The 13,597-nt window shown below is 40.4% G+C and overlaps 1 pseudogene; it reads left to right on the forward strand.

Annotated features, from left to right (window-relative positions):
• The first annotated feature begins 11,434 nt into the window (after window positions 1-11,434).
• LOC149087934 (importin subunit alpha-6 pseudogene) lies at window positions 11,435-12,724 on the forward strand (annotated as a pseudogene).
• The last annotated feature ends 873 nt before the right edge of the window (window positions 12,725-13,597 follow it).

The following is a 13,597-nucleotide window of genomic DNA, read 5'->3' on the forward strand; positions in this document are numbered from 1 at the left end:
TACATAGGATACCTCCTTCACTCCGCCATCAAAACAAAACATGACTCCCACTCTGTCCCCAAAGCGGTTGAAAAGTCATGCTAGAAAAGTCTTTCCAGTATCCAGGCCGGGGACCGGGAGGACCACTACGCGGTGGGGGGGGGGGGGTCACCACCGCAGTGTCTTCCTGCCCTTCAACCTCCATTTGGTAGAGTTCGCGCCTTTTACGCATTGCAGGGAAGTACTTGTAGCACCAGGTTTTGGATATTCCTACACTAGTGAGTCTAAGTTACAGAATGTGTTCAAAATATGTGATCATAAATGCGCATGAAATTGCTTGCATTTCGGGTAATACCCAGCATATCTCGCACCATCTCACCAGCTGCGAAGATTCATGGTTCTGCAAGAGATAACCTCATCCCTTTTACCCGGTTTTTATACAACAGGCAGTCTATGATGTTAGCCCAGAAAATAAAACACATTAAAAGCTAATTAATGTGCGTTAAGCTGGCACCCAGCTTATAGGGTGAAATTCCAGGTGCAATCCTTATGGGAGTTGCATATCATCATTTCTAAGTTTGTAGACTCCGTCAACTTGCTACTTCGGAGGAAGATTAGCAAACGATGGCGTCTTGAAAGTATTCACGAGCAGTTTCGTAGCCGAAAAACGCTATCTACCCATGATGACCGGTGGGGAGTGACATTTACGACCCTTACTGGCTTTCAAGTTCTGATTTGTGTTGATGGTAGTTCCTACAGCATCATAGGCGCAAGGTCAAAATTATTTTTCTCACCCCTCCCCTTACCAGGCTAGAATTAGCCCACTTACCAACTTACTCCATAAAACTTGTGACCAGATTTAATTATCACGGGCCCCTTTCTATACTCGAGGCCTTGAACCGTGCCCTCGTGGACCCATGCGTTTTGGCGGCACTGGTATCGGCATCTCGGAATCGTATATTTTTTAATTCGTTAGAGCTTTTTATTATATCAATAGGTTTAATGTGCACTTTTTTGGCTGATTCCCACCATGTTTTTATGCATGTACTAATGTAGTGAACATTTACAGGTTGCGTCGTTCTACCTGGGTTGCGAGATGTGCTGCTGTACGCTAAAGGTACTCGGAACTATCGTTGGCGCCGATCGCACTTACATATTCATGGGAATAGTTTTTGTTGGCCGTTACTTGCTGGGAGTTTTGGTGATGTTGCTACGGATAATTTCGTGAGTAAAATTTCTGTGAATTGTGCTTTAATCCGTTTGCATCCAGCAAACGGAATATTCCGCGAAATTAATATTCCCCCTTTTATCACTAAGTGCGCAATAATTCGAGAATTTTTATCGTGTGGGTATATTCATGTGCGTTCTTAATGAAAAATCCAATAACCGTGCACCTACTACAAGGAAAGGGACCGCAGGTCTGCCTCAATGAAGAGATGGATGCAGAAGTCGAAGAAGACCTGGGGGCCTTGCTGGAAGCTATGCGTATATGTGTTGTGTAAACGTCGTTTCCGTGTGATGCTTGTTATATATAGTGTTGCCATCTATATTTCGAACTATGAGGTAAGTTTAATGATTGAATATTTATACCCGTTGCTGGCTATGGCCAGATTTTTTTAACGGCGAGATTCGTTCGCATTCACACCTCGAAGTTGTGAACTACAGAAAGCCAACTTCAGACGACCACTACTGTGGCTCAAAGAAAAAGGCTTCCAAGATATCATAAAATTTTGAACAAAAAAAATATAAGCACATTCACCTCACCCAGAAAATGCCAAAAGTCCGTTACTCATCGCCTCTCGCGCACGGCCCAGAGAGGCACTCCACGATAATGGGGTAAAGTGCCTCTTCGGCAAATGTATCATTTATCCAAGCGGAAATTCGAATAATTGACAAGGGCCACATAATTTTAGGGAATTCCGACGAGGGCTTTGCCTGCCCCTCCTCCAGAAGAAGATTTATAGTTTTTCCCCTCTGGGCGCGCTATACAGATTTTGCCACAGTTCACCCATTATAGTCTAGTTTTCTTGGCCCGACTCATTCCTCAAATTAGCCGCTTTGGACTCCACTTAGCGCCCGTCCCACATCGTAAATATGCCTCTGTGTCTCAGTCACATTTTTGGTCATTCTAATCCTCTCTAGGGCATTGTTTTCGTCTCTCGCTCACCAGGTCATCAATCTATTGCTCACTCGCATACTAGCACGCTGTTTTGGTCACTCGCATGCTTTCATTCTCTGTAACTTAATCATCAAAGATCCCTGAATTTGTTTTTGTAGCGCCTCGAAGTGGGAAACCACAGAAAAAGGGTACAGTGATCATGGGAAATGTTTCTACGTACTAGTAACTGATGAATCAGTTCAGACGCAATTCTGTCGAAAATTCCGCTGGATATTTCAGAATCAGAATGGCATCACAGTCTTATTCAAGGTAAAAACTAATTTTCCCTCTCAAAATAATATAATTATTATTGTTTAGGGGGCCACTACCACATCTTGCGGCTGGATTGGCTGGTTGGTTTGCCACTAGGTGCGTGGCTGGATATAAACTGGCAGAGAAGATATCCCTCAAAAAAGCTCTCGCATTTAGGTGAGTCATTTCTTCCTTTCGTAATGTTATAAATATGAATGATCTTTAAGGATCTCCTACATTGGAAACATGATAAAAAATTATTTCTTACGTAGAAATATTATTTATATCCATTGATGTATTTCAAATGTGTGGTACAGATATTTGATTGTTCTATTATATATATGCTAGTACAAAGGTTTACATACAGCATCTCAAATACTTAATTTTTTTACAAATTTTTAAACATGATTCATTTTATTTTCCTCGAGTCACCGCGGAGCCCCCGGCAGGTGCACAAGGAGCCCTTGGGGCTCCGCGGAGCACCTGTTGAGAACGGTTAAAATGAGGCACATGCCTGAGTTCATTTCCTTCTCAAGCATTGTAGGTGTATTAAGCCCCACTGCAGAGACCTTCGAAAAAATCATTTCTGAACGGGCACCACCTGTCAATTCTTTTTTTGCAATACTTTCGTTTGATGAATGGACACAGATTTATTTGAAATGTCTTTGCCCAAAATACATGTCACGTCACTTCGATCATCAGAACTCCTTCCAGAACCCCATGATATGAACTTTACTTTCAATAATCCCCATGTACAGGGGATGCACAACCTTTTCAGTCCGCGAGCCAGATACACGGTAATGCTGCCATTCGTGGCCAGATACCCCCCATATATATATATATATATATATATATATATATATATATATATATATATAATATACAAAATGAACATTATGAAAGTTAAAAATCTTGTCGAAACTCACCAATACCAGCGCCATAGACAGCTGTAATATGCAGTGTAGTGAAAAAACATTGTTAAAATATAATTTTTTGCAAATGAAAATAGATTAATTATGTGAACTGGAAAGCAAAAAAGGAACAGAGCAATGAAAATTTCAAAAAGAAAAAATATAAGAATTCAAAAACGAAATTTCAAAAAAGAATTCAAAAATGAAATTTCAAAAAAGAATTCAAAAACGAAATTTCAAAAAAGAATTCAAAAATGAAATTTCAAAAAAGAATTCAAAAATGAAATTTCAAAAAAGAATTCAAAAATGAAATTTCAAAAAAGAATTCAAAAATGAAATTTCAAAAAAGAATTAATTCAAAAATGAAATTTCAAAAATGAAATTTCAAAAATGAAATTTCAAAAATGAAATTTCAAAAATGAAATTTCAAAAATGAAATTTCAAAAAAGAATTCAAAAACGAAATTTCAAAAAAGAATTCAAAAATGAAATTTGAAAAAAGAATTAATTCAAAAATGAAATTTCAAAAAAGAATTCAAAAACGAAATTTCAAAAAAGAATTCAAAAATGAAATTTCAAAAAAGAATTCAAAAATGAAATTTCAAAAAAGAATTCAAAAATGAAATTTCAAAAAAGAATTCAAAAATGAAATTTCAAAAAAGAATTCAAAAACGAAAAAAAGTTATCGCCAATGTCTACTATGTGTACCCCCGTTTTAAAGGATCTAATTTCCCGAATTTTTCTTAATGACATATGGTCAGTCAGAGTTTGACTTGCTTTTAAGGATGGAAATTTTCATGTTTAGGCTGAGGCGTAACCAAGTCCAGAAAGCAGCACCGCGACGAACGATAGGTCGACAACAACCGGACGTGATCATGATCGACGGTCCCCTGCAACAACAACAACAACCTCACTCCATGAGGCTGAGGAACGGAAAAATTTATCGTCCAGCTGGTCGTAATAACATTTAGGGCCAACGATCAAAAGAAACTTTTTCGCCCATTATCCTTGAAGCAGCCATCTGGACATTAGGCAGCAGCTGTGTTCATCGCTGTATAAAATTAATCATGGCGAAAAAAACAGTATCGCTTTTTTCTGAGAGAGAAGCGCTGATCCTATTCGGATCATTATGATTTTCTTGAAATATATTCAGAATTAATCCATGAATCATCGTGATTGTTTTATTATTGACCACTTCTGTAAGAAGGGCAATATTTTGGTAATCGGGTTGGCGAATTCCCCGGGACAAATTTGGCTACGTTTTATATTTTCCAGAGGCGCATTTATGGTTTTGCAGCCTGTGAGCTACACGATTTTTGCCGCCGTTATCCCATTTCGGTCTATTTTTTCTTAATTAAGCTCTTTTCGAATTCGCCACCCTGTGCTATAATCCGTTTGCCCCCCCCCCTCCACCCCACCACCACCACTCCTGCCTTCAAGTACATCTGTGTCTCTGTCACTCATTTGGCCACCATCATGCTCACACACTCTCTTAAGTCTCTTTCTTAGTCATTCACATGTATACACACAGTTTTGGTCTCACACATGGCGATACACTGTTTTGTTCACTTACATGTTTGCACCTGTTATAGTCACTCACATACTTGCACATGCCCTAGGTCACTCTTTTGATCATTTTCACGTTTACACATGCTCTAGGTCATTCTTTCGGTTATTCACATGCTTTCACGCACTCTAGGTCACTGTTTTGATCATTCACGAGCTTGCACACGCTCTGATCACTCTTTTTCGCTCATCCACATGCTTTCACACTCTCTAGGTCACTGTTTTTGGTCATTCACGCTCTAGATCACTATTTCGGCCATTCACACGCTTGCACGAGCTCTAGGTCATTCACTGACTTCGTCCTTCGCTCTGTAGGTCATTCTTTTGGTCATTCAGATGCTTGCTAACGCTCTTAAGTCACCTTTTTTCCCACTCACGTGCTTGCAAACTCTCTAGGTCATTTTTTTTTTGGTCGCTCAATGATTCAGTCCCTATCTGTCTGGGCAGTGGGCAGATGCGAATTTATTGAGAGTTATGGCAATTTTGCCGCCCTTCGCTCATTCTACTAATTTTCTTAGACACTCATTCCTAAAATTTGATACCCTCTCTGAACTTGCCGCCTTAGGCTAAAGTCCGGTAAGACCCCTGCATACTGCCCATTAGCGTTTTCCAATACGTATCTAGACATAATTCACGCATCAAAATTCAATTTCGCTCTTCTAAACTTCGATGAGGAGTGAAAATACTCCTTAAAATTTTAGGTTTATTCAAGAAATTTATCACTGAAAAAGAAAAAATACCCCTCGCGTTTTACACAAAAATACCCCTTTGAAATTACTCTTCAAAATTATATATTCTTTTTGGGATAGCACTGCTACCCATAATTCCTCAAGAATTTACTGTATAGGTATGGCAACCCTAATAGGACACGGAATAATGATATTGATTACGTAAATGATTTTGAAAAAAAAAAATCAACAGAATAACTCAAAATTTCCGTTTTCGTTCCAAATATTGCTTTCGGCTAATTAACAAGAGGAGCAGAGACAGTGTGATACAGGGGTTCTCAAACTTTTCCACCCGTGCCCCCCCCCTCACCTTAATCAACGCTTATCCGCGGCTCCCCACAGCAGTTTAAGAAAGAATCTCTTCGAAAAAACGTTTGTCAGGCCGCCACTCCACGTCGTCCCTGAAAAAGGTTGGTGGAGCCCAGTTTTTGAAAGCCCCTGATATAATAGATGAGTAGGCAAGAGAGTATACAGTAGATGTCTTTTTTACCCTTACCTAGGGTGACCAGATAAGGTACCTGAGAAACATAGGACAAATCCCGGAATCCCTAGATAAAAACCGGAACAAAACATGAACTCCATTAATAAGAACCGGAACAAAACCGAAAACGTTTATAAATCCGTTTTTTTCTGTCGGGGGGGGTATTACATTGTCACACTGATTTCATTGGCAAAAGTAAAATATTAGGATAGGGCTATGAATGTCGGACGTCCCGTATATACGGGATTGATAGGCGTACACCGTGAAGGGGGGAATTGTTTTATTGCATTCAAAACTTTTAATTGTAAAATCAAAAATCCTTTCTCTTTTTGCAATCATTTCTCAAATTTCAAAACATTCCATAAAGCTATGACAATTATGCAGATTTTTTTATTTTTTGCTTTATTGAAAGTGTTAGCGCCATCTATTGGCTTTACTGAGAACAAACATAAGATAAAGTAATTAAATGTAAGCACTGAAGAAGACTTAGATACTTCAAGCCCTAACGTCCAAGTTTTTATAATTCTCAACTCAAGGGCGTAGCCAGGGGGGGGGGGACTTAAGGGTCTGGTCCCCCCCCCCCCGAAATGTGAGAAAATGACCGAAAAAAGGGAAAAGGATGGCCAAATCCATTGTTCTGTCACTTTGGTCCCCCTCCGAAATGAAAGTGGTCCCCCCTCCCCGAACGAAATTTCTGGCTACGCCCTGTCTCAACTGCCAATATAATTGTCATAATTTTTAAATATTTTATTCAATAAAAATGTGTACATAGCAGTTAGTATATATTTATAGTTATTGTCTTGATAATAATATTCGATCTTGGTATTAATCTCTTAATTTATAATTTCTAACTTGGCGGAAACTCTGAGGAACTTGGTTGAAATGGGTCGAGATCTAGTGTCACACGTACTTGCAGTGGTTGTATGGCCGTAACTCCCGCCGAACACCGCTATCGCACAGCATATTACAACCCAAGTCTCAGACAAAATAGCTTAGTATTATTTTCCTTAAGGAGTTCGCATTCATGAGACGAAAGTTCGAGCCGCTTTGGCTGCAGGACTTCTAAACATAGTGTCATGCACACTCAGCCTCAACAACAAAACCATTATATACAAGTCAGTCATTAGACCAATTACGTGCTATGCAGCCCCATGCTTTTCCACAGCGAAACCCTCTGTCTTCAAACACAAGTGCAACAAAATAAAATACTTCGGCGATATACCGGGAGACACAATGGTTTATCAGAAATCTTGACATAATGAAGGATTTGAACATTGAAACCATACATGACTACTTAGTCAAACTATGTAGAGGATATTTCGATAGAGCTGAAACATCAGAATATCAGCACGTAAGAGACATCTCGCCTTATACTGCAGGAGAGTTGTTGAGGTTTTCTCGACCTAAGAACATACTGGCCTGATATGGGTCAGTGAATTGGTTTGGTTTTGTAAAAAGTGTAAATACAATCGAATCCCGTTATAACGAACTTCAAGAGACCGGAGAAATCACTTCGTTACAACGAAATTTCGTTATAAAGGAATTTCAGGTTTTTGCATTGGTTCTATATAAACTTATCTAGGGGATTAAAAGAGTGTTCTTTAAAACGAGATTATTCGTTAAAACGGGATCGACTGTAGTTCTAATTCTCTCTTCATTGATCGGAGGCATAGTGTTGCGTATATACCGAACGCTACCCATTCGATTATCGCATTTAATCTTGTATCCACATGTGATAATTTATATTGTATTTAATCATGCAATTCATTAGAAGAACATACAATTATTCTGTTGTAACCATTAAGTGGAGGATTCCACACTTATTTGTCAATTATTTGCTAAATTAATTGACAGTTAGATTTTGTAATTGCATATGAAATGTGTTTTGATACTTCAATTCCTTCGAACATGGCTCTACAAATTCAAAATTTCGGTTACAATTTCGGTGATAAGTAAGCCGCAACTTAGCGAATTCATAACTCATCAACATTCATTAGCTCATCGTCTCAATTAATTTGACATATACCGACTCTCTGAGTACAGCATAGGCTGCAAATTTTATTATCTTTTATTGGCACACCTACCACATACAACGTTTCTTAACTCCTTCATAAAGCTCGTACGGAGCAGCATCGAACAGAGAAGCTTATGGGAGTCTTAAAGATTCGGTACGCCCTGAGAAAATGCATCAGCCTCAGTCAGTCAGAGGAACCTTAACTTTGAACTTTTATATATTAATCTTAAAATGCAATTCACTATCAACCCACAAAATGGTTGACTTCTGAAGATGTGCACTGGCTGTGCAGGTTTTGCGAAGTGAACTTTCATATGCATTGCATTAGGTCATAATAATAATCTATGACATGATGGATCTCATGTTATGAACACATAAATCTCTAGATAGCATCTCACAACTTTGTCCTATTATCCGCGGGGGGTTCTTTGAGTAGTACACTGCATTGGCTGCCTTTTTCCTCTTTTAATGTCGAATTTTACTTCGCACTAAGTATTTCTCCTGATGAGTGCTCTGAATTCAGGGATTTGTAAATTGCCCACTTGGATTTACCTAAATTTATTCTAAAACACATATATACGCTACACCACTGCTACGTATCCACCCTGGGCCGGTTCGCTCCTCCTTAGAGATCGACCTGGTGGCCACGGGCTCCCCCCCCCCGACACCACCATATCCACATCGGGCTTGGTGCGAACGCCCGATCTACATAGCAACTGGGGTTAGAACTCCCAACCTCAGGCCATACGCCAGATCAAGCTCCCAAACTGGCTTTGTGTTACACGAACACCCCACGGTTCGCAGCCACTACTGACACACAAATACAATTTTGTCTTTCTCTTCATATGCCAAACTTAGGCGACCTGTAGGTCGGAAGACAGCCTGCAGGGGCTAGGAACGGACGAAAACGTTCAATTCTGGTTTGGTCTGGAGAACCTAAGCATCTTCCGAATTTTTGTGATAAGTAAGCAACAACTTATCGAATTCATATCCTCTATTTTTTTTAAATCACTTCAATTTATTTTATGTACACTGACTCTCTCTGAGTACAGCATAGGCAGTAAATTTCATTATCTTCTATAATGACGTACGTGTTAAGGCCGGAACACACTACGCTGACGTGACGCGATTATCACGTCTCGGCAGAGACGTTGCGAATTCTGATTCGCGGAAATTCTGTGACGTTGAAATTATATGACGTGAAATTCCCACGTCACAGAATTTCCACGAATCAAAATTTATCCTGACATGACGAGAAAACACATTACGTCAGTGTAGTGTGTTTCAGCCTTTATACACGTGCATTCACACACACACCCAACATAATTCCACATACAAACAATTTCTTACGTTCTCCATCCAGCTCGTACGGAGCAGCATCGAACAGGGAAGCTTGTGGGAGTCTGTAGACTCGCCCTGAAAAAATGCATCTGCCTCAGTCAGGGGAACCTTAACATTGTCTTATGGAAGAAATTTTGGTTGCAGAGGATTTTTATCCGTCACCCAATTCAGCGGGACGGACTGCACTTGAAAGTGATTCTATTTCACTCGATTTTTGATTACGCATAGATAAACCGGAACAAATAGGCGTCCCGAAAGCCTTTTTCAGGACAGTGAATTTAATAGCGAAAAACCGGTATTGTCCAGGAAATTCGGGATACCTGGCCACCCTGCCCTTACAACCCTATAAGTTTTCTTTTGATCTTACATGGTTTTCATGTATAGATGCAATATATGCGGAGAGAAAATCACCAACAGAAGTGTAGAAAAAAACGAGGGGGGAAAAACAACTTCTGTTCATTATGGTTACAATAAAGCTTCGCGGTGCTGAAAAGAGAAATAAGAGAAATATACAGATATATATGTGTGTGCGTGCATGCGTGCGTGCATGCATTTTGAATTTATTCCACTGTCGTTAGGAGGAAATATTTCGTCCGTGATCGTAAAGGAGGTCAATTTCATCAGTTATGCTGATTATATTTAAAAAGTCAAATAACTAGAGCGTAGAGTAAAAAGCTTTCCCTCATTAACTCGATCCGAACATCATTTGTCTTAACTCTTACGCAATTGCAAGTTCCTTCGTGGAAGGGAAGTACTCTGTCATTGCCAGAGATGAGATTAATTCTAAGTTTAAAATTATTTTTCTTTAGCCTCCCGTGAGAAAAAACAAACGGTTTCTGGCAACGAAATGCATCGTTTTATGTTTTGTTGTTGTTGGTTTTTCTGTTTTTTGATCAATTTGGTGGGAATGGATTCCTATCTGCCTATTAATCATTTCTGCAACTATTTGAGTAACCGATGGATCTCTTTGGCACTCAATTTTAGAAGATCGTTCTTTCTTTTTAATTGTTTGATGAATCAAGGTGGTCTCAAGAAAATGGCGTGGTCACTCACAATAAAGTCGCGGCTATTTTTATGGTACAGGGTGGTTATAATTTAACTGATAATACTCAGACCCTTATGTAGGACCTGTTCTGGACCCACTCATTTGGTCGCTCATCTGGTCACTCATCCACCCTTCCCGATTATGGAGAGTTATGTGATTTATACCTGTGATTCATTTATCGCTATCACCATTTTTGCGATTATCTATTTTGATGGCGATGGGAATGAATAAACTATGCACCTGCCCATGTACATAGGTCATAGTGAACTAGGAACGTGCCGTAGGTCACTAAAGGATCTGGAAATGTGCCGCGTGTCATTGAGTGATCTGGAACTGTGTCGCGAGTCACTTAAGTGCTCTGTAAATATGCCGCAGATCACTTAAACGGTCTAAGAATGTGCCATGAGTCACTTAAGTTATATGAAAATGTACCGGTGCCTGTTGGGTGCTCTGAAACTGTGCCGCAAGGTCACTTAATTGATTTGGGAATATGCAGGATCTCTGAAGTGATATGGAGAATATACCATTGAGTCACTCAACTTAAGTGGAACTGCACCGCTGGTCACTCAAGTGACCTGGTAATGTACCACCGCTTAGCTCATTTTTACGAAATTGGAGTTGATGTCACGGGCCACATCAGACGATTCCGAGGACCTCATTTGGCCAGCGGGACACGAATTGAGCATGTGTGTGCTGTAGGGGTGTAAGTCTATGTGATTCACGATGATTTTACATTTCATTTACCGGGTTCTTGATATGTAATCCGTTCGTGACGTGAAAATTGACGAAAGCATAAGGGACTGAAAATATACTAGCTATTATAAAGACTTGAGAAGTTAACATGAAAGAACATGACAGTAATAAATATCCTTTGACATTAAGGAAATGATTCTTCTTAGATAGGTGCAGTTAAAAAACGTTGCACTTTTTTCTTCCTACATTTCAATCTCTGCGTAAATTATGGCCGTTATTCCAGCTAGAACTAGGATAAGCTCCCAAATAGTCGAAGCGCTACATTCTACTGACATAATAAGACAGACGTTGGCGTTGCGTCGATTGAGGGCAATGGTGTCCACGGAAGCCGATGGTCCAATTGCCGAAATCCTCGAATTGGGAATCTTGAACAAGGTCGCGGAGTTCTTGCGGGAAGAAAACTCCATCGATTTGAAGTTCGAGGCTGCCTGGGTGCTGACGAACGTAGCGAGCGGTTCATCGACGGAGACCATGGCGGTCATCGGAACCGGCGCAGTTCCAGATTTCGTGCGTCTTTTGGATGTTTCTGACGATGACGTCCGCCAGATGGTGACCTGGGGACTGGGCAACATAGCTGCCGACTGCGAGGAGTGCCGTGACTTCGTGCTGAGCACCGGTGCCTTGATCCCGCTGCTGCAGTACCTGCTGAATGAAAAAGACACGGTTGCGCTTCGGTGTGCCGTTTGGGCTCTTGAGAGTCTCTGCTTCCAGGGTAAACGGGCTCCTAAGTTCTCGGAAGTGTCCCTCAGTCTGCCCGTTCTTTCTCGGCTTCTTTACAGCCAAGACGATGTCGTACTGAACCACGCGTGCAAGTCTCTTCTCCATCTATCCCTTGGTCCCGACAAGAACATACAAGCAGTCGTGGACGCCGGCGTTTGTAGTCGCCTCGTCGAGCTCCTGCATCATGGTGACAGCGAGATCTGTGAAGGTGCTCTCGGGGCTGTGGGAAACATCGTCTCCGGTGATAATAACCAGACACAACTCGTTTTGGATTGTGATCCTCTCCCTCGCCTCCTGGAACTGTTGTCGTCACCGGTGGAAAAAATCCGGAACACGGCATGTTGGATGGTGGCAAACATCACGGCTGGAACCGAGGAACAGATCCAAGCGGTCATCGACGCGAATCTCTTCCCGGTCATCACGGACATTCTGAGAGGAACTGTTCCAGGAAGTAGAAAAGAAGCCGCCTATGTCGTTCTGAATATCGTCAGCTTCGGCTCGGCGGAGCAGTTGGAATTCGTGGTCGGGCAAGGGTGCATCCGGAGCTTGTGTGGCCTACTCGAAGTGTCTGACGTCGATGTCCTTGGTGTAGCTCTCGATGGACTCTGCTTAATATTGAAATTGGGTGAGATCGATGATGATAATTATGATCGAGAGAATGTCTACGCCGTCGCAGTGGAAGATTGCTCAGGAGTTCAGAAAATCGAAGCTCTGACAGACCATGAAGATGAACAAATATCTTCGACAGCTATGCAGTTGATCCTAGATTATTTTTGAAATAAAAAAATCCACCCTCTTAGATATTGTATACCTTCATCTCTATTATGTTGCATAGTACGAGGTATTTTTTTGATTAACAGAAATTTTGCATAGTTCGTACAGTAGAACCTCTCGATAACGGACATATATCGTTCCAAAAAATTTGTCCACTGATGGGGAGGTACGATGTGCAGTGGAACCTCATTTATACAACTTTCACATTTATACGACATTTGGCTTCGGTCATTAGTAATTAGTTCCTGGAAATTTTAATGGTAAAATGTATGCAAAATTGAACACCGGTGCGGTGGTTATACATAATCAGCAATTTATCACTATTACCTGCGATTATGCATAATTCCCAAATAAAAATGGAAAGTTTGATATATATAAAAAAAATTATAAGCTTTTTTTTCTTCATTAAACAAATTAACAATATTTACCCGTAAACGATACGTACACTACACGTATTTTGACAATAAAAATTGAACTAAATTTAATTAAGAGTAAAGAATATAAATACGTTGAAAACCATTACCGATCTTGTAATGTCGGCTTTCTTCACGCGTATCAAAATGTGAAAACAAAACCAACATTACCAATCAGAATCAGCATCCTGGACTTAGTTATGTTCAGTTAATCGAGTAACTAATTGCACCCTTACGCATATCTGAAGCCTTGACTTCAAATGTGTGCCTCTACAGCATGGGTTTCCAACTTGTGTTCTGTGGAACCCTGGGCTCCCTAACAGCTTTTTTTTTGGATTCAAGCATAATCAAACGCCACGGAATTTCGGGAAAAAGAAGAGAATCCCCTTAAGAATCCCGGAACCCGGATATCTTTCAAAAAAAGAAAACTTCTTTGTTGCTGATATTTGCAAAGCTTTTCTTT

The sequence above is a fragment of the Pholcus phalangioides genome, unplaced genomic scaffold (assembly GCF_987345545.1).
Source record: "Pholcus phalangioides strain wild (caught in Gottingen) unplaced genomic scaffold, Ppha-v1.0 ptg000003l_1, whole genome shotgun sequence".
NCBI lineage: Eukaryota > Metazoa > Arthropoda > Arachnida > Araneae > Pholcidae > Pholcus > Pholcus phalangioides.